The sequence below is a fragment of the Schistocerca nitens genome, chromosome 1 (assembly GCF_023898315.1).
Source record: "Schistocerca nitens isolate TAMUIC-IGC-003100 chromosome 1, iqSchNite1.1, whole genome shotgun sequence".
NCBI classification, from domain to species: Eukaryota; Metazoa; Arthropoda; class Insecta; order Orthoptera; family Acrididae; genus Schistocerca; species Schistocerca nitens.
The window spans coordinates 613,910,174-613,936,259 of record NC_064614.1 but is presented as its reverse complement, the minus strand read 5'-3'; the positions used below and the strand labels follow the sequence as shown (position 1 = coordinate 613,936,259).

Sequence of the window (26,086 nt, the reverse complement as noted above, 5' to 3'; positions counted from 1 at the left end):
TGACTCCCAAGTAGCATGCCTCACGTCGCTGAAGAACTGGCGAGCCTTCAGTTCTCACTGTGAGGTTCCTTGCAAGTTGTCCTTTTAGCAAAAGATATGTTAAATTATTCGATGAAATTGTCGTTTTTGCTTTCCGGCTCCATGGTTGTAGTTTTTCCACGGCCTTTTCTATCTTAGTCTCAATATCTTCGCAGCTACGGCCGCCAACCAACAGAAGGAGGTCATCTGCGTAAGCTATCACCTCCAGCACCTCTTCGCTCTGTTGTAGGCTATCCAATAGTGGCTCCATGTGGATGTCCCAACAGTTTTTACTCGTAGGCAGGGAATAATAATGGAAGACTATGGTTTAACGTCCAGTCGACGAGATGATTAGACCAAGTAACAGCCTAATACTCGCATTTCCCTTAACCGATTTAGGGTCAACACGAGGAAATCTAAATCTTTGAGACCGAACGCGATTTTGAACCCTTTTCATCCAGAATGCAGGTCCAGTGACACAGCTACTGCCCAGCGCCATCTCCCCCCCCCCCCCCCCCCCCCCATCGATTAGCTCCACAGTTAATATCTATTTAAACATGATTCACGCCACTGTGGCATAAGTTGACTGACTAAATTCTTGGTATATAGTAATTCCCTGGAAACGTCTTCGTCGCTAAGAACTTCATTTATGGCACGTTTTGAGTAATCACACCATCTAACTGGCAATATTTACAAGAAAGACAATTTTTTTTCTTTATTGTCATTTCATTCCCCTGCCCCACATGGGCAGCAGAGGGCTGGCAGCAGCACAATGTGCCGCTCTTCAGCCGATTGACATAACAGTTAAAAAGAAGGCATACAAAAGACGATAAAAACAGGGACATAAGAACATAATAGGTGGAGAAAATAGGGGTTAAAATATACATGGAGACGTTCATTGTGGTACAGTTTAAAAAAAGTCGACATGAAGTTAAAAAAACACAGTTGGCGATTCGTGGAACATATAAAACACACTGAAGTCACACACACAAGATAAAAGTTGGCCACAGTATTAAAACACTCCAGATTGAAGACACTTTAAAGCCACTGTAAAATATGGAGCACCCTCAATGAAGAATAAAAGCTGCCAGGAGAGACCTGCCAAGGGGGGGAGGGGGGGGGGGGGAGGCCTGAGAGGAAGGAAAAATTAGGGAGAGGAAGGTGCAGTGGGGGATGGGGCTGGAGAGGGTGGGATGAAAAAACTGGGGTCAGGGGAGCAGCAAGGGGCAGGAGGCGGGTGGGGTGGGAGATGGAGAGGGAAGGCAAGTCAGGAGGGAGTGCAGAGACACAGAAGGGGTGTGCTGGAAAGGGAGGGGGCTGGAGGAGGGAGGAAAACCGCTCAGGGGAAGTGGAGGGGAGAGGGAGGCCTCATGAGTGGAAGGGGAGAAGGTAGGGTTAGAGTTGGTAGAAGGGGTAGATATCAGAGTGAAGCTCATCAGGTAGGTGCTGGAAGTTCTATTGCGAAAGGAGGTGGAGAATGTGGAGATGGAGAGAGGGCTGGACACAACGGTGATGGCACAGCAATGGGCTGGGGCTAGAGAGGATAGAAGACACCACAGGGTGTTGGGGATCGAGTCTGTAGACTATTTACAGGGTGTGGATATGTTTGAGGAAAAGGAGAAGATGCGAGAAGGGGATGAGGTCGTAGAGGATCCGTGTGGGGGAAAGGAGGTGGGTATGGAAGGTGAGGCAGAGTGCATAGCATTCAAGGATTTGGAGGGCTTTATAGAATCTGGGAGGACGGAAATCCAGGTGATGCTGGCATAACAAAGGATGGGGCGGATCAAGTATTTGTAGGTGTGAGGATGGTGGAAGGATGCAGTCCCAGTGTCCAGCTGGACAGGAGTTTCAGGAGGCAGAGTCTATTGTGGGTTTCTTGTTGGATTGTAAGGAGATGGGGAGTCCAGGTGAGGTGACGGTCAAGGGTGAGGCCAAGGTATTTCACAGTAGGAGTGAGGTGGATAGGACGACCATAAATGCTGAGGTAAAAATCGTGGGGCCAGAAGGAGCAGGTGGTATGACCAATGATGATTGCCTAAGTCTTGGAAGGGTTGATGGGAAGGAGCCATTGGTTGCACCAGGCGCTGAACTGGTTGGGGTGGGTTTGAAGGGTACTTAGGAACTGTTCAAGGGTAGGATAAAGGATCAGGAAGGCAGTGTCATCAACAAATTGGTGTAGGTGAACCAGCATGGTGGTGGTGGGGGGGGGGGGGGGGGGGGTACCAAAGACAAATTAGAAAAGCTTATATATAAAAATTACAAGCCAATGGAACATCAGGAATGGAAGTACACGCTGAATCCAAGTACTTACAGTGTGTTTAAAAAAGCTCATGCTAATGAGCAATGTGAGAAAAATGTACAGTCTCATGTGCGATTACCATTAGGCATATCGGTAAAAGACGTTATTTTGAGATGTTACATGCCTGAATGAAGGCAGAAGAATCAAAGCTTGTACTATACCAACTTGGTGCCAGATGGCATAGATCTCTAAGATCGAATCAGACCAGATATAGTTTTATAATATACAAAACAACATAAACATTCTTCGGACATTATGTTTTTTTTAACAATAAGAGTCATACCATGAATTAAAAACAGAACATTATGAGTCAAAACCTGTCACGGGATATAAACAACAATCGTACTGCACACGAGGCACAATGTCCAAACATTCAATCGAAAGAGAGAGCAATGTAAAGGCCACCTTTATGAAGGAAACAGTACAATTTTTAATTAATATTTTCTGTGCGTAGCAAGTAAGCTTCAACTTACTGAGACCACAAATGGGTAACGTAAAAAAAAAAAAAAAAAAAAAAAAACTTCTCACAAAACAGTCTTTTTTCCAACTATGTCAGGATAGATTGGGGATGGATAGAAACAAGGGGGGGGGGGGCGTTTTTTGGGGGGTGGGGAACTAAGAGCAGGGTAGAGGGCATATGAAACAAATGAATTGTTTGGGGGGTGAGGGGTGGGGGGAGCAGATTCTCCATCAACACAAGCGCCACGAAGCAATAAGCATTTTTTAAAACATTTAATGACCAATCGGAAGTTAATTTCTAAATAGCCCTGGAACAACACTCGACTGAATGATGCTGTCAAATATTGCACGGCAAAAACTTAATACAGAAGCACTTCCTGAAAAATTAATACACATTCAAATGGTTCAAATGGCTCTGAGCACTATGGGACTTAACATCTGTGGTCATCAGTCCCCCAGAACTTAGAACTACTTAAACCTAACTAACCTAAGGACATCACACACATCCATGCCCGAGGCAGGATTCGAACCTGCGACCGCAGCGGTCACGCGGTTCCAAACTGAAGCGCCTAGAACCGCACGGTCACACCGGCCGGCAATACACATTCATTTGAAGTTTAAAGTTACCTCTATAGTTGCGTCAGCGTCGTACAAAAAAAGAATAGAGAAGTGGCTACTGACGTCACGGATGCTACTATAAGTTAATATCAGCTAGTCACTGTGATGAAAATACAGTTTGAGGAGTGACATTGTTTCCATCAGGTTTTTATGTTAAAATAGTAAGGGACGAGGTACAAATGTGGAATAAGGGTAGTAATATGGAATACTATGATATCTCGTCTTGTAAGTGCTGCACTTTCGTTAGCTACTGAAAAACTATATTCAGCAACTGTAGACTGCTTTGGGATGCATTCATATTACAGCTGGCAACCACTGAGAGTAAGTGAAGCCATTTTAATAAATTCACTAGGAGGCATAATTGTCGCAAGTTGCTAGTTTTCAACTTTATTCTTGTCATAACATATAAATTATTACTACATTTTTTATAAACAGACTTTTATCTAATACATTAAGCCGTAAAATGGCGTATTTGTTGCCTATTTAAACTTAATTTTTGATTTTGTTTGAGTTTCTGAATTTCAAGATGGCTGTGTCACTAATACGGAGTACTAGTATTCCACATTTGTACCGCAGTATTTCATATAACCTGTTTTACTTGTAAGAATTGTTTCAGAAATGACTTCACGAGTTCGGAAGGAGTGGGATTGGTCAGATACGCAAATAGAAATTAAAAATGTTAGACAAAAGGAAACGGACCCCTCCAGGAATCTGGATGTTATAAATCTCTCACGTGACCATGACAAAACCCTGTGGCTGTCTACTCATGCCTCCCACAAGATACAACCGCTGCTTAGAACTTTCATGAGCCCTTTAAAAGCTTATTATTCTGAGCTGGTTTGCGAATGGATGAGGGAAAATGCAGGTCCAGTAACAAACATGGACCTCGCCGAACTGAATGGGAAGGTCCACCTCAAGCGCCAGACAGAGGAGATAGCAGTTAGTGGGTTTAGGGTGACAGGAATGTAGCCGTTAAACCCTCATATTTTCACGGATGCACTTTTCATTCCCAGCAATGAAGGAATAACTAAGGATTTACCTAACGATCCAGTCAATAAACCGTCTGCAGGAGCTGTGGCTTCTAAAAGTGGAAATGCTAGTGTCGAAGTCGAGGGAGGAACATCTGGTGCCACATCTGAAATTACACCTTGATAAATCTCACCCGCTGCACGAATAAAGAAGAGTCCAGGAATGGACGGTAGAAAAGTAAGTCCTTCAGAAGTCCTAACCTTGTCTCCATACACACGATCTCTTGAAGTATCGACGAGAGCAAAAAATAAACGGAAGACAAAGAAGGAGGGCCCACCAAATCCTAGGAAGTAAGAGTCATCTGATTATGTGGATGATGTTCATAATGTGAGAGATGATTCGTCCATCCTTAGTGGCGTTCTGGACAACAGTATACCCACTAATGAAGATGGCAATTGTCTCTTCAGGTGAATTGTCGCAGGACGAGTCGGGAGAAGAATGGGCAATGTGTGTAATGTGCGAAATGTGGGCGCACGTTCAATGTGCACTTTATTTTAAAGGACGATACATCTGTGGCTGCTGAAAGGGAAATTACTTAGAGTAAGGAATTTAATAACTGAAAATGGTATATTTCGTGTGTGTTTTCTATTGTGGTATTATGTTTTACAGTGTTTTCTTTGACAATGAGTCATTAGATTTTCCATTGTTTGTTTTAACTTTAACAAACTTGAAACGAATGGAGTAGTCCATATTTGTACTCCATAATCTGAAGTGCCATAAATGTCAAACTTCGTCTTAAGCCAAATAGAAATGTTCCTAATGTAGCAGCCGGCCGAAGTGGCCGTGCGGTTAAAGGCGCTGCAGTCTGGAACCGCAAGACCGCTACGGTCGCAGGTTCGAATCCTGCCTCGGGCATGGATGTGTGTGATGTCCTTAGGTTAGTTAGGTTTAACTAGTTCTAAGTTCTAGGGGACTAATGACCTCAGCAGTTGAGTCCCATAGTGCTCAGAGCCATTTGAACCTAATGTAGCATGTATTCGAAAATATAGGACGCAGTAAAATATATCCCAAAGTATGCTCTACAGATATTTTGTTTGATTAATGTGAAAAACAGAGAAATTTATGAATGAAAAACAAAATAGTATTCCATATTTGTACCACTTCCTTTACTTTACTGAGCAAAGCTAGTTCGTGTCAAGCAAGTAGTGGTCCATAAAGCACTATTTAGAAACAATAAGCTGGTGGAAACACCATTATTCAACTTTAACAACGGTCTGGCGTCCAGCCAGAAGACGGAAGAAAGTAAGAATAATGTTTAACATCCAGTCGACAGCGAGGTCCTTAGAGACGGGGCACAAGTACGGATGACGAAGGAACCGGGAAAGAAATCCGCCGTGCCTTTATCAAAGAAACCATCACGACATTTTCCAGGAGAGATTTAGGGAAATTATGGAAAAACCCAAATTTGGATGGCCGGACGGGTATCTGAATTGTCGTCCTGCCCTATATGAGTTCAATATGCTAACCACTGCGCTACCTCGTTCGGTCACTACCGGAACAAGTCATTCGACTACTCAGTTGTAAACAGAATTCCAAAGGTCATAAAAACATCGTAAAAAGAAAGTTGGCCCATAAGTGAGTACAGAAGTGCACTGGATAAAAAAAAATGAACCCCAGCCTACTATAATACCTGACGCAAAATAATTGACATTTGAGACGCATTCTGATAAGGGTTCAGACAATGTTTACTTGAAACGCACAGGTGAGAACTGGTTTGTGATATGATAGAATGTAGTTTGTTTGGCTTGGCTACTGGGGTTCGGCCCATCTGTTGAGATTTTGAGTCCTGTCCTGGTGTGTTGTGGCTGTATGCTTACGTGATACTGGCCTGGTGGCAAGCGGCATGCGGCAACACGCCTGTGCTTCCATATCTGAAGGAGGCTGTACTGAGTCACATTCCGCACAACTGTAGCACGTCAGTACGGCTGTGAGTTTAATATTAATTAAAGTAAGGTTTGCGTGGTGAAATAGGTGTCTGAATCGAGGTAATTTGACCTCCTGCTACGATTGAGGTAATTCAGTTGTCTGAATAAACAGTTTTTACAATACGTTTAAAACGAAATGATGCAGTACTTTCATATCATGTTTAGTGGGAATCACTCATGGAAGATATCACCCTATAGCACCTATTATCTCGCTACATGTAAAAGGTGTTTCTTACTGTCAAAATGGCTCTGAGCACTACGGGACTTAACATCTGAAGTCATCAGTCCCCTAGAATTTAGAACTACTTACACCTAACTAACCTAAGGACATCACACACATCCATGCCCGAGGCAGGCTTCGAACCTGCGACCGTAGCAGTCGCGCGGTTACGGACTGAAGCGCCTGGAACTGCTCGGCCACCGCGGGCGGCTGTTACTGTCGATAAAGGTTAGATACGTCAGGTGTAATTGACAGAAAGGAAGCGAAAACAGGAAACTAGAATCTTAACTTGACAAATGGTAGATTAAATACGCTGAAGAGCCAAAGAAACTGGTACACCTGCCAAAATACCTTGTAGAGCCCCCGTGAGCACGCACTAGTGCCGCAACACGACGTGGCATTGACTCGACTGTCTGAAGTAGTGCTGAAGGGGATTGAAGCGTGAATCCTGCATGTGTGGCCATAAATGCGAAAGAGTACAAGGGGTGGAGATCTCTTCTGAACAGCTCGTTGCAAGGTATCCCAGATATGCTCAATAATGTTCCTGTCTGGGGAGTTTGGTAGCCAGCGGAATGTTTAAACTCAGAAGAATGTTCCTGGAGCCAATCTGTAGTGATTGTGGACGTGTGGGGTGTCGCTTTGTCCTGCTGTAACTGCCCAAGTCTGTCGGAATGCACAATGGACATGAATAAGTGTAGGTTGTCAGTCATGATGCTAACGTACGTGTCATCTGTCAGAGTCGTCTCTAGACGTATCAGGGGTCCAATATCACTCCAATTACACTTGCCCCACGCCATTACAGACCCTCCACTAGCTGTAACAGTTCCCTGCTGACATACAGTGTCTAGGGATTCATGAGGAAGCCTCCATACCTGTTCTCATCCATCCGCTCGATACAATTTGAAACGAGACTTGTTCGACCGAGCAACATGTTTCCAGTCATCAAAAATCCATTGTCGGTGTTGACGGGCACTGGCGAGATGTAAAGCTTTGTGTCGTACAGTCATCAGGAGTGTCATCAAGGGTATGCGAGTGGGCCTTCGGCTCCGAAGGCCCATATCGATTATGTTTCAAAGAATGTTTCTCACGCAGACACTTGTTGATGGCCCAGCATTGAAATCTGCAGCAATTTCCGGAATGGTTGCACTTCCGTCACGTTGAACGATTCTCTTCAGTCGTCGTTGCTCCCGTTCTTGCAGGATCGTTTTACCAGATTCCTGATATTCACGGTACACTCGTGAAATGGTCGTACTGGAAAATCCCAACATCATCGCTACGCCGGAGATGCTCTGTCCCATCGCTCGTGCGCTGACTAAGGCGCCACGTTCAAACTCACTTAAATCTTGATAACCTGCCATTGTAGCAGCAGTAACCTATCTAACAACTGCGCCAGACACTTGTTTCTTACATAGGCGTTGCCAATTATAGCGCCGTATTCTGGCTGTTTACATACGAGAATCTCTGTATTTGAATAAGCGTGCCTATACCAGTTTCTTTGGTGCTTCAGTGTATACGCAAATGGTTGACATGGAAAGAAACAGGAAACCTAAAGCGCTCTCGAGCTGCAGTCAATAACATACGTTGTGACAGAAGCTACTTTTAATATGTGAAAATTTAGGTTAGAGAACTAAAAGTATTTTAATCAGAGCAATGCAGCAGTTATCGCTCGAGTGTTTGTTATCGAGCTTTATATGTTATGAGGGCTAAATTAATGATAATTTCAAATGGAAGTTACACGTTTTCCAGTTCATTTAAGATCTTCACTCTCAATTCACTGGTAGTACTGGATTGGTTCTAGTGTTATGTAGATTCTTCGAAGACCTAGATTGGCGTGTCTCAGTGTCGATCAGTTTTAGCTTACAGTCTTCGTTTATCGATGTTCAGAAGAATATTCGTAGTTAGGCTCCTATGTGTTGAGCAATAGTCAGCAACTAATTTCATTACAACCTGACGTAACGGTTAACTATATATTTGAGTACCAAGGTAGACAAATTTTGTAGTTCTCTTAGGCAACTTACAGACAACGTAATTGAGAACAAGGACGTGACGTCATGGGTAAACTGTTATAAAATGCAGGAAAACTTGTAGATGGTCACGTCAAGTAATGAGAACCTGGCAACTGATACTGAACATAATGTAATACGTGTAAGTAGACGACGAGATTGGCTATAGTCTGACTGCAAGATCGACTGTCAGCCACTGGAATCAATCAAAAACAGTTAAGAGTAACTACACGGAGCTATATAAGAGAGAAAAGCGCGAAAACCTAACCACGTGGAAGACAAATGCCGAAGATAGGAGGTAGATTTTTAAAAACATTCTTCAATACTTTTCGTAAGTTTGAGCGTTTTACCAAGTTGGATTAATGGAAAGATAAAGAATAAAATCGTTACGGGCTGGTTTGTTCTAAACGAGAACGTTAATGAAATGGTTCTTAAATTCCAGTGGGAGACTGTACAAGCATGCTACAAGAATCACGTGTATCCCAGAGAGCCTTACTCTGAAAAGTCATAGAGTTCACATGCCGACGCGAGTCAAAGAAACTTACAAATCCCTCCAACACACTTCTCAGGTAATGGCCACCAGGACAAAATTAGAGAAATTCATTCATTTACAGCGGCAGGAAAACAGTATCTCTCTTCCCACACATGATCCGCAAACGAACAAGAAAAAAAAGAGGATGATGACTCTGGTACGTCTAGTAGCCTTCACTACAGACCTTACTGTGACCTGTAAGGAAGTACCCGCAGTGATTCGACAAGTTCAGTGTATCGGAAGCTGCTAGAGGAAACAGTCGCCATTACCAGGTACTATAAAAGCAAGAATTAGATGAATATACAGTTAATTTTGTAACTACGGTTAATATTTCCAGGATGTCAGTCTGAATTTCAGCTCATAACTGTATACACAGAGGAGACAAATGTCATGGAATGTCTCATAACATCGCGTTGGACTTCCTTTCGCCCGGTGTAGTGCATCGGCTCGACATGGCATGGACTCGGCAAGTCGTTGGAAGTCCCTTGCAGAAATATTGAGCCATGGTGCCTCTATAGTCGTCCATAATTGCGAAATCACACGAACTGTCCAGAATGTTCTTCGAACCAATCTCGAGCAATTATGGCCCGGTGACTTGACACATTCTCATCCATAAAAATTCCATCGTCGTTTGGGAAAATGACGTCCATGAATTTCCGCAAATGGTCTTCAAGAAACCGAACTAACCATGTCCAGTCAATGATCGGTACAGATGCACCACATGACCCAGTCCATTCCATGTAAATACGGCAAACACACTACGGAGCCAACACCAACTCGCACAGTGCCTTGTTGACAACTTAGGACCAAGGCTTCATGGGGTCTGAGTCGCATTCCAACCCTACCATCAGCTCTTACCAACTGAAATCTTGACTCATCTGACCAGGCCACAGTTTTCCAGTACTCTAGGATCAAACAGATATGGTCACAAACCCAGGAGAGGCTCTGCAGGCGATGTCGTGCTATTAGCAAAGGCAATCGCGTCGATCGTCTGCTGCTATAGCCCATTAATGCAAAATTTCGCCACACTGTACTGACGAAAACGTTCATCGTAGGTCTGACATTAATTTCTGCGGTTATTCTACGCAGCACTGCTTGTCTGTTAGCACTGACAACTCTACACAAACTCCGCTGTTCTCGGTCGTTAAGTGAAGGCCGTCGGCCACTGCGCTGTCGGTGGTGAGAGGTAATGCCTGAAATTTGAAATTCTCGACACACTCTTGACACTGTGGATCTCAGAATATTGAACTCCCTAACGATTTCCGAAATGTAGTGTCCTATGCGTCTAGCATCGACTGCCTTTCCGCGTCTTAAATTCTTAGCTGACGGTGATGGCTTTATTCTCGAAGCGCATTGCAAGAGCTAAAGTAACGAACAAACAGTGACAGAACAGCTACGTTTGAAATTGAATCCGTAGCATAGTTGGTTTTCTGTAAATATGAAGAAAAATACTTGCGTTAGCGTTCCATCTCTTAAGCATGATGATTGTTAAGTTGTTATAGCCCCATTGCTAATGCTCCATTTTCATAGTTTTTCATAGTAATCAGACATGACTCTTTCCATTTGATCCGTAACTTTACCTTCTCTACTCATTTGAACTAAGGCATCACTGATATCCCGACCTTCATACACTTCTTCAAGATATTTGTTCCACAGCTTTCCTTCCTTTTTCAGTTCTGTAGAGGATGTGATCATTGTCTCTACGACGCTGTTACAATTTCCATTTGTAAAAATTAGTGACGCGTCTGTCTGCATGGATTTCTCGTAGGAGTTCTTCGGTCTCGTTGTTTTAATGTTCATCAAAAATGGTTCAAATGGCTCTGAGCACTATGGGACTCAACTGCTGTGGTCATAAGTCCCCTAGAACTTAGAACTACTTAAACCTAACTAACCTAAGGACATCACACACATCCATGCCCGAGGCAGGATTCGAACCTGCGACCGCAGCGGTCGTGCGGTTCCAGACTGTAGCGCCTTTAACCGCTCGGCCACTCCGTAATGTTCATCATTTGCCATGCAGTACTTAGTGGCTAGCGAACCGTGAAGAGGACTGATTTGCGTCCAGTATGATAATCAATCCAGTGGGTTTGCTTCCCTTGGATGTCTATAATGGTTTCATTGCACCGCGATTGGCTTAAGTACAAATCAGACGGTTAGCCTGCGAGTTTAGTCTGCTTCACTGTAGGTTGGTGATAAAGGCGGCTGTGCGTGTGAGGAAGACGACTAAACATTTGGCTCGCAGCTGTTTGGCGATTAAGCGTTTGGTCTGATTACACTTCTGCTGTGCAGGGAGAGAGGTTACACAAGACGGCCGATGCACGAGAGATGTCAAGAGTAGACTGACGTACGCAAAGAAAGTTTCCAGCGAGCTAGAAATTCTACCAGTCTCAATAATTTACACAAAACGGAAGGATAAGTTTCTGAAACACTACAGTTTCCAGGACAGTGCACGAAAGTGGAATTAATTACGTGAAGATGTTTGGAGCTGAAGGAACTGGAGCCATTTGATTGTGATGTTGCTGATAATGTTGAAAAATATGTCGACAAATAAATTAAGATACGAGAGGAAACAAAAAAAGACGAGGAACGAGTTATGAAAATATTTTGGTAGAGAAATCAGGGGAATAGAGGGACATAACCCAAGATTTTCGGAAATGGAAGGATCATTTGAGGTAAAAACTGTAGCAACAGAAGAAAACATTAAAAAATAAGTGTAACAGATGAGCAATAATGAATAGTCTATGAAGTTTCGGGATTGCAGCCGGATCATGTTGACTTTTGCCACAATATTTCGGCCAGCAACCATCCAGCCATCTTCAGATGAGTGTCCGCCACTAGAGTTTGCTAGATTTTCTTTCCTTTATCGTTATTTGATACCCCTACTCCATGTGGGTAGGGGTGGACTGCGGAACCATTCACCGCTCTTCAGCCAAGAGTGAGATAAAAGGTGGAGATTACACACGAGAAGGGGAAACTATGGGAGTTAAAATATACAAAAAGGGGTAGTTTCACGAGGCACGTTTACATAAAATCCACATATAACTAAAATGGCACTCGACGAAAACATAGCACATAAACAGAGGTGGCACGAAGAGTACAATTAAAACCGGCGTTCACAGTAATAAGAGCCACGTGGAACGACACTGAACATGCACTGCACTTATGTTACATACACGGCGAGCACCGAAACATGATGAAGTAACTCGATGAAAACTGGATGGACCTGCCAAGAGAGGGGAGGGGGGGGTGGATAAGAGACGAGGGAGGGAAAAAAGAAGAGTGGTCAGCAGAGGAGGAGGGGCAGGGTGGGTCAGATAGGAGTACCCAGTAGCACACCAAGGGGCAAGAGGCAGGAAGGGTGGGGAGAGTGCAATCCAGGAGGAAGCGCAAGGACTGGGAAACGAGAAGTAAGAAGTACAGGGGGGTAGAAGGGAGGAAACAGCAGAGGTGGAGTGGAAGGAGAGGGAGCCCTATTGAGCAGCGGTGGGGATGAGGAGGGTCAGAGTTGGAAAAAAAGATAAATATCAGGACAAAACACATCATCTGGGATGGAGAGACGTTGCAGGTATCTTTGGGAGAGGATGTGGATGGAGTGGAGGTGGAGAGAGGGTGGAACACTGGCAAAGATGCGGCAGCAGGTGGGGAGTGGAGAGGAAAGGAGACACCAGAGGATGAGGGGGATCGTGGTGGTGGTTGGTGTAGAGGATAGAGATGTATTCAAGGAGATAGAAGAGACGTGGGAAGGGGATGAGGTCACAGAGAATCCTCGTGGGGGACGGGAAATTATTGCAGAAAGCAAGGCAGAGTGCATGGCATTCAAGGATTTGGAGGGCTTTACAGAATTTTGGAGGGGCAGAGATCCAGGTGACGCTGATATAACGAAAGATGGGGTGGTTCAAGGGTTTGTAGGTATGAAGGATGGTGGTAAGATGTAGTCCCCATGTCTGACCAGATGGAGTGACAGGAGGTGGAGTCTACTGTGGAAGGTAAAGGAGATTGGGAGTTCAGGTGGGCTGATAGTCAGGGGTGAGGTCAAGATACTTCAAGGTGCGGGTAATTTGGGTAGGATAGTCACAGTTGGTGAGTTAGAAATCATGGAGCCGGAAGGAGTGGGTGGTACATCTTATAATGATTGCCTGGGTTTTGAAAGTATTGATCTGAAGGAGCCACTGGTTGCACCAAGCGGTAAACTGGTTCAGAAAGAATGAGATTTTCACTCTGCAGAGGAGTGTACGCTGATATGAAACTTCCTGGCAGATTAAAACTGTGTGCCGGACCGAGACTCGAACTCGGGACCTTTGCCTTTTGCGGGCAAGTGCTCTACCAACTGAGCTACCCAAGCACGACTCACGCCTCGTCCTCACAGCTTTACTTCTGTCAGTACCTCGTCTCCTACCTTCCAAACTTTACAGAAGCTCTCCTGCGAACCTTGCAGAACTAGCACTCCTGAAAGAAAGGACATTGCGAAGACATGGCTTAGGCAAAGGTCCCGAGTTCGAGTCTCGGTCCGGCACACAATCTGCCAGGAAGCTTCATATCAGCGCACACTCCGCTGCAGAGTGAAAATGTCATTCTGGAAACATCCCCCAGGCTGTGGCTAAACCATGTCTCTGCAATATCCTTTCTTTCAGGAGTGCTAGTTCTGCAAGCATTTCTTTGCTGTCAGAATATTTCGAAGTCTTTTTAATAGCCCCAGTCATGAGTGTGAAGGAAGGAACGGCAGAGCCGGTGGGATTCATGAAGAAGGAGTGTTTCCTGCGGAGGAAGCACAGGACAGTGGGGATGGGTTGGTCTTGTGGGAATGTGGGCTGCCACAGCGTCAGAGAGGGTCTTCTGGAGGAAGTATGAGGCATGGGTGATGTCATCAGGATGGTGGAAGGGGAGGGGGTGGCTTCCAACCTCGGTGCTGATGGATTTCCAGTAGGCATTTGAAACGTCCCATTAGAAAAATTATTGAATTACTGTGCTGGTAAACCTCTTACGTTATTTGATTTTCAAACAGCTGAGCAGAACTGAACATACTCAGACATTTCTCTCTTTACTTATTCTGATCAACACTAAACTGGCACACAATATTTTTTAGCGCAGCGCAATCTGACTTTCAATAATCTCTACAAAAGAATGATTCAAACTACTGAAGGCACTAACTACTGATAGTCATAGTTAGCAAATGAAAGATTTTGATAGAGAACAAACAATGTATTTACCTTAATAGTGTTCAAAAGTCATAATATATATATATCAGTCCATGAATCCAATATTACAAATTTACTCTTTCTGATGGACACACGTCCAGATCGTCTGCTCTCAAAATTCCGCCATCTCTCTCCCCACATCCACCACTGCTGGCGGCTCACCCCCAACTGCGCAACGCTATGCGCTGATAAATCCACCTGCCAAACACTACAATAGCAAACAACAATGCAAACCAGCCACAGACTGCACACAGCACAGCCAGTGATTTTCATACAGAGCGCTACGTGGCGTTACCAATATATAAACCTACACAGCATACTTACATAACCCCCATGCTCCTCACAAAAATTGTACAAATTGTTTTGGGCAGTGGCCAATACAGATTTGAAAAAAAATTTCATAATTACAATAACAAAGATATCAAATGCACACACTTATTGATATACTGTTGGTCAAAAGCTAAAATTTTCTCACAGTCCATAAAGACAGTCCTGATCATTCATCACAGTAAAATTGCATTGTTTTTTCCCTCAAAGTCTGAGCAGTAAATGAAAATGCACATGGAAGTAGTGGAGTTCCATGCAGTCTTGAAGAAGTAGTGTTGTCCTTTCAACGGAAAGACAGTGCTGACTCTTGACATGCAGACAGGTAATGGGCCACAACAGAGCAAACCCCCAGCAGAGTCAGTCGAAGTTTTGAAGAATATTTGTAGGTAGGTCATCACAGAGGAGACCCACTGTAATCCTGGTAGAGATTACGGTATTGGTGGGCCACCAGAGGTGCAGACCTACTGCAGTCCTTGTAGAACTAATGGTATTGGTGGGCCATCAAAGATGCAGACCCACTGTAGTCCTTGTAGAGACGGCCAGCAGCCATCTGTTGTCAAAATTCCGCCATCTCTCTCCCCACATCCACCACTGCTGGCGGCTCACCTCCAACTGCGCAACGCTACGCGCTGTGAACATCCAGCTGCCCAACACTACAATAGCAAACAACAATGCAAACCAGCCACAGACTGCACACAGCACAGTCAGTGATTTTCATACAGAGCGCTACGTGGCATTACCAATATAAAAACCTTAACAGCCTACTTACACATTCCTTGCCATGACAGTAGTCGTGAATGACCTTTTGAGGGCCGATACGGCGTGGAGCTGGGGGAGAGCGAGGGACAAAAATGGTGAAATGACCAAGGAGGTTGGTGGGAAGCAAGGATGACATTTGGGGGTGGTGTTACTTTTGGGTTGGATATGCTGACAGAGGGAAACAAGGTTGCATTGGAGGGTGGAAAGAAACTGATGTCACCACCAGATGGTGGCAGGGTCACGGGCTAAGAATGTTAAGGTCTGTGGCAATCACACAGGTGGAGAAGCTGTGGTCAGTATGGGAGAGAGGAAGTCAGCAGGATGGACATATATGGTTGGACATATATGGTTTGAACAGGTGACAGTGAGGATGGGGAAAAAGACGCTGAGGATAAGGTGTTAAGTAGGATCATTGAGCAGGGGTAGTGGCTGGACAGGGATATGCTCAAGGTGGCCAATAGCGACCCCACCTTGCAGTAAGGGGAGGGGATTATCAGTTTGGTGAAGAACATAAGTGCGGACAATGTGATGAGGTTGGAGGAAGGTTTCATTGAGGAGGAAGGTTTCATTGAGGATGAAGGCGTCAACCTAGCGCTGGGCCGGGGTATGCATGAACAGGGGCTTGTTGGCAGGGAAGGAGCAAATATTTTGATAAAGGAGATGATAATGTCGTTGCACAATGATGGAGGGAGAAGAACAGGTAGGAGGGGAGGAGAGGCTTAGATGTGAGTGTCAAGGTGGGTAAAGATTAAGTGAGCTTGGTTGTGGGTGTTGGTGGCGCATTTGTTCAGGTGGAATATAGAATTGGGGACGAGGGAGATCTGCTGAAAGGTGTGTGGGTGCTAGAAGGGACGGATATTTTGAAGGACGATGGTAAGCAACCAGACGATGTCTTCAGCTGTGTGGGTTGGGCAGAGGGAATTGTTAGGGTGGAGGGATTCATCAGTGGGACGAATGGGGACGATAAGCTCTGGTTTGGTGGGAGGGGCTTTTGCCTCATATTTAGAGGAATAGGTGGGGTTGGCTTCATTGCATGTATTACAGGAAGGAGGGGAAATGAGTTTGGGACACTGTTTGAGGAAATGAGAGGCTTTGCAGTGGGGGCTGGTGGGAGGATTTCTACGGGTAGAGGTAAGGTGTTAGTTGCAGATTGAGCACTTTTGGCACTAGTAGGACTGGGGAGTGGAGTGGGAATGGGCAACAGGATAGAGGTGGTTATAAATAATGGCTCCTTGGGTGAGTAGGTGATCGATGGAGGAGGGAGATTTTGTGAAGACACACATAAGGAAGGTGGACCCCAAGTCATTGTAGATGCGGTGGGTAGAATGGATTTCGAAGGCAAGGTGCGCATTCAATTCCACCAACATCTCTGCCTCCATGACCATGAGGCTGAGCATCATGATCATGGCAGTGAGAGTTGGAGGACAGCGAGGGGCTGGGGGCAGGTGAGGAGGGGACAAGGAAGGGTGTAAGAGTACGATGGGGGCCAAATGTGACACAGGAGATCTTTTTGAGGAGGTCGAGGTCAGTGTGGAAGGAGAGATTGGGAGATTTGGTAAGGATAGAGTCCTTGTGGGGAATGAGTTGGGAACCGGGGGCATTGAGGAAGTATTTGTGGATTTCTAAGCTGAGAGCATGGTCTTCAAGGAACCTGGGGTCAGGGCAGGAGAGGACGAAGGTGTGCATGGTGGAGGTTGGGATGTGGAAATAGAGGTGGTGTCCATGTGGGGTGAGGGCGGTTTTTTGGTGGAGGGGCCAGAGTAGGGTCAACACTAAGTCTTTTGGTTTTTTTAAGGTAAGAAAGGCCTGGGAAGAAGGGTGAGGGTTGGATTGGAGAGCGAAGTGGCGGGAGGCAGCTCCTGCTAGGACCACAAATGATGATCTCAGTGAATCGTCTGCAGTGGCGACTGTGGCCTGGTGGGCTACAACTCGGGTGGTTGAAGGAGGTGCTGGGGTTTAAGGGCGATTGGGGAGGGGATAACTCGTTAGGATGGATAGCAAGGGTGCAAGCAGGAGTGGGAGTAGGCAGATAAATGTGGGGATGCAATATGAGGTATGAGATGGAGGGGGAAGAAACAGTAATGAGGGGAGGCTGGGTGTAAGGAGGGAGAGCAGAGGAGATGCTTCCTGAAGTGATGGGGGGGCAGGGGAAGGGAAGGTGTAGATGATGGTGGTGTTTGGAGTGTCCGAGTTTCAATAGGGATGAGCCTACAGGCGACGGGCGTCGCTGAGGTAGGAAACGAAAACGATAAATGTAGAGACGACATAGAGGAGGCGAAGACGATAACATAGATGAAGACAAGAAAACAGCACGGTGACAGCACAGTGTTGGTGACGGCGACGGGGGAAGCTGGCAGCAGGTGGATGGCTGATGGCAGACGTGGGCGACGGGCGCCAGGCAGCAGGTGGCCCAATCTGAAGCAGCGGGCGACGACGATGGTGGCGACGGCGACGTGGCGATGGCGGTGGCAGTGGAGGTGAGCTACAAGATGGCGCAGAATAGGGCCATTGAGCTCCCAGCCAGAGAATAGGTACTGAGAGTAGCCCAGTCGACAAATTTTTCTGTGTGGAAGGAGGGATTCCAACCATCGGGACGAGTCTACTAATTTTACTAATTTTTTTTCTCTGTGATAGGTTGAGATACAGTGTAACCGATGGATCTCTGTCTCACTGTCTTTGTGTAGGGGCAAAACAGTTCTGTCCTACAATGATGTCATTCCAATGAAATCATAGAAGTGCACATTGAAGGTGTGGTGGTAGGGTCTGAAGTACCATACCACCCTCCAACGTTGGAAGTTCAAAGAAGCAGGCAATAGGTAACACAACTACATAGGTAGACAGTGATGGTCGTATGATGGTCGACATATGTCGAGTAGTCGTATCAAGACTGACATTTCATTAGTAGCCATAACAAGGCTATCTAAGATTTTCTTTGCCTGGGCTACTCTCGAGGGCAAAATCGACACTTTCGAAGCTGCCCCCTTCGCTGTCAGCTGCCATCTGTCGTCATCTGCTGCCATCAGTCACTGGCTGCTGTTGACCATCGCCGGCTGCTGCTGTTCATCGCCGTCTGCTGCCACCCATCCGCCACCGCCGCTGCCACCACCACGTCATCTGTGGCTACCATCTGTCGGTCCATCAGTCCATCTGCCACCACCGTCTCTCTCCAATCTTCATTCTCGCTCCCTACCTTGGTGCCACCTGTCACCAGAGTCCCCACAGTCCACTGTGAACGCCCTCACCATGACAATGATTTACACACCCTCTTCCCCTGCCCCTGCAATTACATCCTGGAGTACCTCCTCTGGGCTGCCCCATCTTCTCCACCTACTCTCCTCGCAGTCTCCACCTCTTCCATCTCCTCACCTACCTTGTGTCCCCATCTGTATAGTACCCTGCTCCTGCTCCCCCTCCTGCTCCTGCTCCTGCCCCACTCCTGCTCCTACCAGCCATCAGGACAGCTTTCCCTCACTCCCCAATCACTGTGCTATGGCCACTCCTGCTTTCCCTGCCTGTGTCACCATTCGCCGTACCACAGTCACCACTGCAGAGCACCTACCCTCCTCCTCACATGAGGGGTCAGCCTCCCATTACTCCAACCAGTCCCTCACCCCTCCTCCGAGACCATCCTTGCCAAAAAGACCCCAAACATCTGAGTGCTGACCTCACCTCCACCTCCTATCCCAAGAAATCACCACCCACCCCTCTTTCTTCTGATCCCCCCATGGGCACCACCCCTCATCCAGCATTGCCAGCCAACACCCTGCATACGTTCGTTCTTTCCAACCCTGACCCCAGATTCCTTGATGCCTGCACCCTCACACTAGATATCCATATCTCCAGGGCCCCATTGTTCATCGTAACTCTGCAGAAACTCCATCCTTATCAAATCCCCCTCTCGCTCTCTCAACACTGAGCTCCTCTGGAAACTCCTCCAGATGCAAGACCAAACTCTGCCCCATTAACCCTGAGCTTACTGTTCCTCTTTGCCTCATTGATCAGCCCATCCACTCCAGCAATTCCCTCCATCCACCCCCTACGCCCAAAGACATAAACTGTTTCCTCACCATTGTTCCCCAGAACATCCACTCCTTCCAGTGCTCCCACACTCTCCTGCAGATCTCCCTTGCCACCTGCTCCTTCTTCCGCTTGAACACCTACGCCACATACTCCCACAACCTCTTCATGCATTCCCTGTCACAGCACCAGGTCGACTCCTTCATTGTTAATGAAACCCTCCACCATGTTGTCTACACCTCTGCTTACCTCCTTCACCGAACTGACAATCATCTTCCTCTAGTGGTAGGTGGGGTCGCTATTGGCCACCTTAAGCATATCCCTGTCTGGCCACAATCCCTGCTCAATGACCCTACTGAAAACATCTTCCCCAGCATCTTTTTTCCCTCCCCATCATCACCTGTGCCACTCTCTGTGTCCATCTAGCAGCCTCTCTCCCCTACAAATTCATGTCCAATGTCGATCATAAGTTCTACCTATGTGATTGCTGCAGACCCCAGCATCCACAGCCACTACCCTGCCACCCTTGTGGCATCAGTTCCTCACCACTCTCCAAGGTGACATTGTCCCCCTATCATAGCACACCCTTCCTGAAAGTAGCTCTACCCCCAATGTTGTCCTTGCTTCTCCCAACCTCCTTGGTTGTATCACAGCAGATGTCTTAGACCCTCTTGGTATCGACCCCCTCCTCAGCCCACCACCCACCTTCTGCCCCCCAATCCTGCTGCCTTTCCAAAGTCTGTCCATGACAACTGCTGGGTTGACTGGGATGCCTGCTGGGAATCCATTGCCTTCCTGGTCCAAAGCCACCTATTTACCTTTCAACATACTGCTGACATCTCCTGTGGCTCGTCCTTCCTCCAGAAAACCATCACGGACACTGTGGAGGCCCATGTTCCTACCAGACTCCTGCCCTACCCTTCCTCCATAGGCCATCCTCTGCAAATCCTGCAGTCTCTACTGCTCGTTCCTCCGCACCCATGACTGGGACACACTCTTCCACCATTATCAATTGCAGCGACACATCCACAGCCTCTTAATAGCAAAGAAAAGTTGGGACTTGCTTTGATCGTTACTCCCTCTCAGATTTAATTGCTCCCATCAAACTCATGCTCCCATCAAACTTATGCTCTGATACAAATGCAGAACCATCCCTGGTCACGACGGTGTCACCTACCATCACCTCAAGGAATCCTAATCGACCTTCCTGGCTGTCCTTGCTACCTTGTATAATATCATTCTCTCCACTGGCTTTTACTCAGACTTGTGGAAGACTTCCTGCAATCTGCTGTTCCCTAAACCCAACAAACCCCCTTCTGACACCTCTTCCTATCATCCCATCTGTCTCACCTCTGTGTCCTGTAAGGTCTTTGAGTCCATTCTCTCCTGACTTGTTCATCACTGCCTCAGCCAGCACCACCTTCTTCCTCTTACCCAGTGTGGTTTCCGGCCCTGCTTCTCCGCTGATGACTAGCACCTTAATCTCACCCATCTTCCTTCCCTCCAACTTAAGACCTATTGTTCTGTTATCTTGGTTTCCCTCGACCCCCAGAACGCCTAAGAACGTGTCTGACATCCCAAGCTCTTCTATAAACTCCAGACCTATGCCATTCCTATCAATTTCATCCGTTTAGTTTCTTCCTTCCTTTCCCACTGCCCCTCCTATGTCATTATCCACAGTATCAACTCCCATATGTTTTATCCTACCACAGGCATGCCCCAAAGCTCTGTCCTTTCCCCTCCCTCTATCCTCTTATACTGCAGATATGCCCAAACTGCTCCTGCATGTTCTTCCTGTTCTTCCAATATGCTGATGACATCGGCTTCCTGGCCTTATATCACCTTCAACAGTCCTAACATACCCTTCAAACCCACCTTGACCAGCTCACCACTTGGTGCAACCAGTGGCTTCTTCGCACAAACCCTTCCAAGAGCCAAGCCATCATCATGGGTCATACCACCCCCTCCTTCCTTCTCCACGATTTTTATCTTCCCATTTATGGTCGTCCTATCCACCTCACTTCTACCCAGAAATTTCTTGGCCTCACCCTTGACCGTCACCTCACCTGGATTCTCCATCTCCTTACGATCAAATACTAAGCCTACAATATACTCTGCCTCCTGAAACTCCTGTCTGGCTGAACATGGGGACTGCATTCTTCCACCATCCTTCACACCTACAAGTCCTTGATCCATACCATCCTTTGCTATGCCAGCATTGTCTGAATTCCTTCCCCATCCAGATTCTATAAAGCCATCCAAATCCTCAAATGGCATGCACTTCATCTTGCTTTCGTATCCACCTCCTGTCCTTCACACAGATCCTATATGACCTCATCCCCTTCCAACATCTTCTCCTTTTCCTTGAACATATCAGCACCATATACATCATCTGCAGACTCGATCTTCCTCTATCCTCGCTACCCCCTGCCTGTTGCCATGCCTTTACTCTTTCCATCTCCACATCCTCCACCTCCTTCACCAATGTATCTTTCAGTGCCTACCCCTGATGGATGATGAGCTTTGCCGTGATATCAACCCCTCCTACCAACTCTAACCCACTTTCCCCCCTCCTCATGGCTATCTCTGCCCTCCTTTTCCTTTCCCCTGAGCGGTTTTTTTCCTCCCTTCTACGCCCCCTCCCTATCCAGTGCACCCCTACCATGTCTCTGCACTCCCTCCTGGCTTGCTTTCCCTCTCCCTCTCCCAACCCACCCATCACCTGCCCCTTGGTGCGCCATCTGACTCCATTTCTTTTCATCCCACCCTCTTCAGTCCTCTCCCTCGCTGCCTCCTCCTCTTCCCTTGCTGCCCCCTCCTCTCAGGTCTCTCCCCCTTCTCCTAGCAGGTCCCTCCTGGAAGATTTTACTCTTTGTCTTGTGTGCTCTGTCCGGTGCATTGGTTTTAATAGTGCTGTCATTTGGAAATGGATTTTTAGTATGGTGGCCAACTTTTATCTTATGCTTATGACTTTGGTGTATTTTATGTGCTACACACATCACAGACTGTATTTTTATCTTTATGTGGCCTTTTTTAACGGCGTCTCCAAATGAAAATCTCTGTGTAAGCATATATTTTAACCTTTATGGTCTGCCCCCCTTAGTATGTGTGTTCCCCTTTTTATCGCATTTTATGTATGTATCTTTTCATCTTTTTTCATGCCTGTAATGTCCCTCGGATGTAGAGCCAGCGTAGGTTGTGCTGAGGATTAACTGTTCAGAATATAATCGATACGTTGCGTCGTTTCGGAGGTAATTAGCATTGAAGTTAGCCAACCAGGCTAATGGGCGCGCAAATTCAAGCGGACGGCCACAGACGGTGTCACCAAAGGTGTTCTTTGCTTTGTTTCCTACAACCGAACAAGAAGGTGGTACAGATTGGACATGAGACGGCAGCAAGCATCGAATCTGGACAAAAGCGAGAGCAGACTCGTACGCTGTCAGCTAAGCTGTGAGAACAACTGACACGGATTGTATCTGGCCGCTTGAATTTGCGCGCGAGAAGTCCCGTTTGGGTAACTTCAACCTTAATTAATCCGGAAACGGCCCAGCGTATTGAATTTTTTTTCGAACAGTTATTTGTCAACACAATGTACCCTGCAATGCCCTCACAAGCTTTTCAGACTGTTTCTGACCACGCTGCACATCACATTCCTCTGTTCGGGTAGCGCACTGTCCGCAGATTGTGATCTAGTGGCTAGCGTTCTTGCCTCTGAATCACGGGGTCCCGGCTTCGATTCCCGGCAGCGTCGGGGGTTTTGTCCGCCCGGTGACTGGATGTTTGTGGTTTGTGTTGTGCTTACCATTTCATCATCATTCGGGAAAGAGGCAAGATTGGACAGTGAAAAGATTGGGAGTTAATATGGGCGCTGATAACCACGCAGTCGAGCGTCCGACGAACCAATTACCATCATCATGTTAATGTAGCGCCGTGTGTATATGTAGTGTGGATACTTCTGTGCTACTGTTTTTTTATGTTCATGAGAGAGAGAGCCTACGCTTCTCGAATAGCAACAACGAGAGGAAAGCAGAAATCAACCCCCTTTCTTGCTAAACACGGATTATGAGCATTTCTTCTGGCACCGCAGGCCGCGGTGGCCGAGCGGTTCTAGGCGCTTCAGTCCGGAACCGCGCGACTGCTACGGTCGCAGGTTCGAATCCTTCCTCGGTCATGGATGTGTGTGATGTCCTTAGGTTAGCTAGGTTTAAGTAGTTCTAAGTTCTAGGGGACTGATGACCTCAGATGTTAAGTCCCATAGTGATCAGAGCCATTTGAACCATTTTTTCTTCTGGCACCAGCATTCCAACTGGCTGAGTCGGGTGTAATATCGATGTTGTAGAGAGCAATAACGAAGCCTGCTACGATGCATGGTCGCGTTTAATTATTGCATAATGATATCTATTGAATTCCGAAGCATTTTAATTTGTATCTTGAAGCATATTAGCAAGTAAAATGGAATCTGAATGGCTTCACTGTTTATGTTCTTGGAGAGCTTAAGCCTTCTAGCCATCTAAACTAGGAAAAAAACTGCCTTATCAGCTAAATGCTTCCCTCTTTAAGCGACAAGAATACGAATGATGCCGACTTTCGTGTTTTCATCAAGGGATAATTGCGAACGCCTCTTATCTATCCTATTAACGCTTACAATGGAACGTAGTCAAGTACGAGCATCTGCTACGGCGTTCCCTTTGTCCTCAGCGGACTCGCAGATCAGTGAACTGTGTGGCTGAGATGTCTAGGATAGGTCGTCACACTAAACGTCTGGCCTGGGAACGCTAGACCACAAAAGCGGAATGAAGTGGCTAGGCCGCAGGAACGCTTTCCTGCTGGCTTCCGCTACCGTGGGAGGTCAGGCGGCGGGGTCAGGCGGTGGTATGCGGTCGGCGATCGGCGTTGCAACATGACTTCAATTACGAGGAGCGCTCAATAAGTATTGCAAAAATCTTTTTCTGAAATCAGGTTGGTTTTATTCCGGATTACAGTACACCATATTATTCCCCACTCTTTTGTCTACCAAACCCTATTTTTCAACGTAATCTCTGTTCAATGCGATGGTCTTACGCCACCTTACTGGGAGGGTCTGTAATACTTCTTCCATAGATCATGAATATCACATTTCGTAATGATGTGGAACGTGTCACTTTAAAATAAGTTTCCTTTACACAATATAATTTTTTTTCAGTTACTACTACATGCCTAAAAATTCATCTGTTGAGTAGAAGGACTTGTCATTCAGAAATTCTTTTAATTTATTTTTGAATGATGGTTGACTGTCTGTCAGACTTTTAATGCTATTTGGCAAATGGCCAAAGATTTTTGTGGCAGCATAATTCACCCCTTTATGTACCAAAGTCAGATTGAACGTGGAATAGTGAAGATCATCCTTTTTTCTAGTTTGTTGCTGCGCATTTCACCGTTATTTTGGAATTGGGATGGGTTATTAATGACAAATTTCATAAGTGAATATATGTATTGCGAAGGTACTGTGAATATACCAAGTTTCTTAAATAAATGTCTGCAAGGTGATATTTGGTTGGCTTCAGGTATTATTCTGATTACGCGCTTTTGTGTAATGAATACTTTTTCTCTTAATGATGAATTGCCCCAAAATATGATGCCATATGAAAGCAGTGAATGAAAATAGCCATAGTAGGCTAATTTACAGATACGTTTATCACAAAAATTTGCAATAACTCTAATAACACAAATAGCTGAATCTAACCGTTTCAACAGATCATCATCGTGTTTCTTCCGATTCAGTTTCTCATCAATGCACAAACCCAGGAATTTTGAAATACGTCTTACTGGTTTGATTCGGCTCGCCACGAATTCCTCTCATGTGTCATCCTTTTCGTCTCAGTTTAACACGTGTAACATACGTCCTCAGTTATTTGCTGGATGTATTCCTCTTCAGATTTTATCCTGTTCAGCTCCCTTCAGTACCACGGAAGATATCTTAACACATGACCTATCATCTTGATCCCCTCTTCTTGTCAGTGTTTTCCATATATTACTTTCCTAGCAGATTCTGAGGAGAATCTTCTCATTCCTTACCTTATTCTACAACCTAATTTCCAACGTTCCTCTGTAGCAGCACATCTCAAGTGCTTGCCTTTTCCCACAGTCTATGTTACACTACCCTACAACGCGGAGTTCAGAACGTACAATCTCAGAAATTTCTTTCTCCGATTAAGACCTATGTATACTAGCAAACTTCTCTTTGCCAGGAATGCCCTTTTTTCAAGTGATAGTCCGTTTTTTATGTCCTCATGGGTTATTTTGATGCCCAGGTAGCAGACTTCCTTTACTTCATCTACTTCGTGATCACCAGTCCTGCTATTAAGATTCTCGTTGTTCTCATTTCTGCTACTTCTCATTATTTTCAGCTTTCTTCAGTTTAGTCTCACTATGCATTCTGCACTCATTGGGACCACTCTATTTAACAGAAACTGTGTCTTCTTCACTTTTACTGAGGATAGCAATGTCATAAGCGAATCTTATCATTGATATCCTTTCACCTTGAATTTAATCCCACTCTTCAACCTTTTTTTATTTTCGTCATTGTTTCTTCGATGTAGAGATTGAACAGGGGGGTCAAAGACTACATACCTTTCTCATAGCCTTCTTCAACCGATCACTTCGTTCTTGCTCTCTACTACTATTGTTCCTTCTTGGTTCTTGCACA

At 45.9% G+C, this 26,086-nt stretch overlaps 1 non-coding gene across 1 annotated transcript; it reads right to left on the bottom strand.

Moving 5' to 3' along the window:
- Positions 1-13,371: 13,371 nt before the first annotated feature.
- On the bottom strand, positions 13,372-13,446 carry Trnal-caa (transfer RNA leucine (anticodon CAA)). Its single transcript has one exon. It is a non-coding gene; the product is annotated as a tRNA-Leu (tRNA).
- Between the last annotated feature and the right edge of the window lie 12,640 nt (positions 13,447-26,086).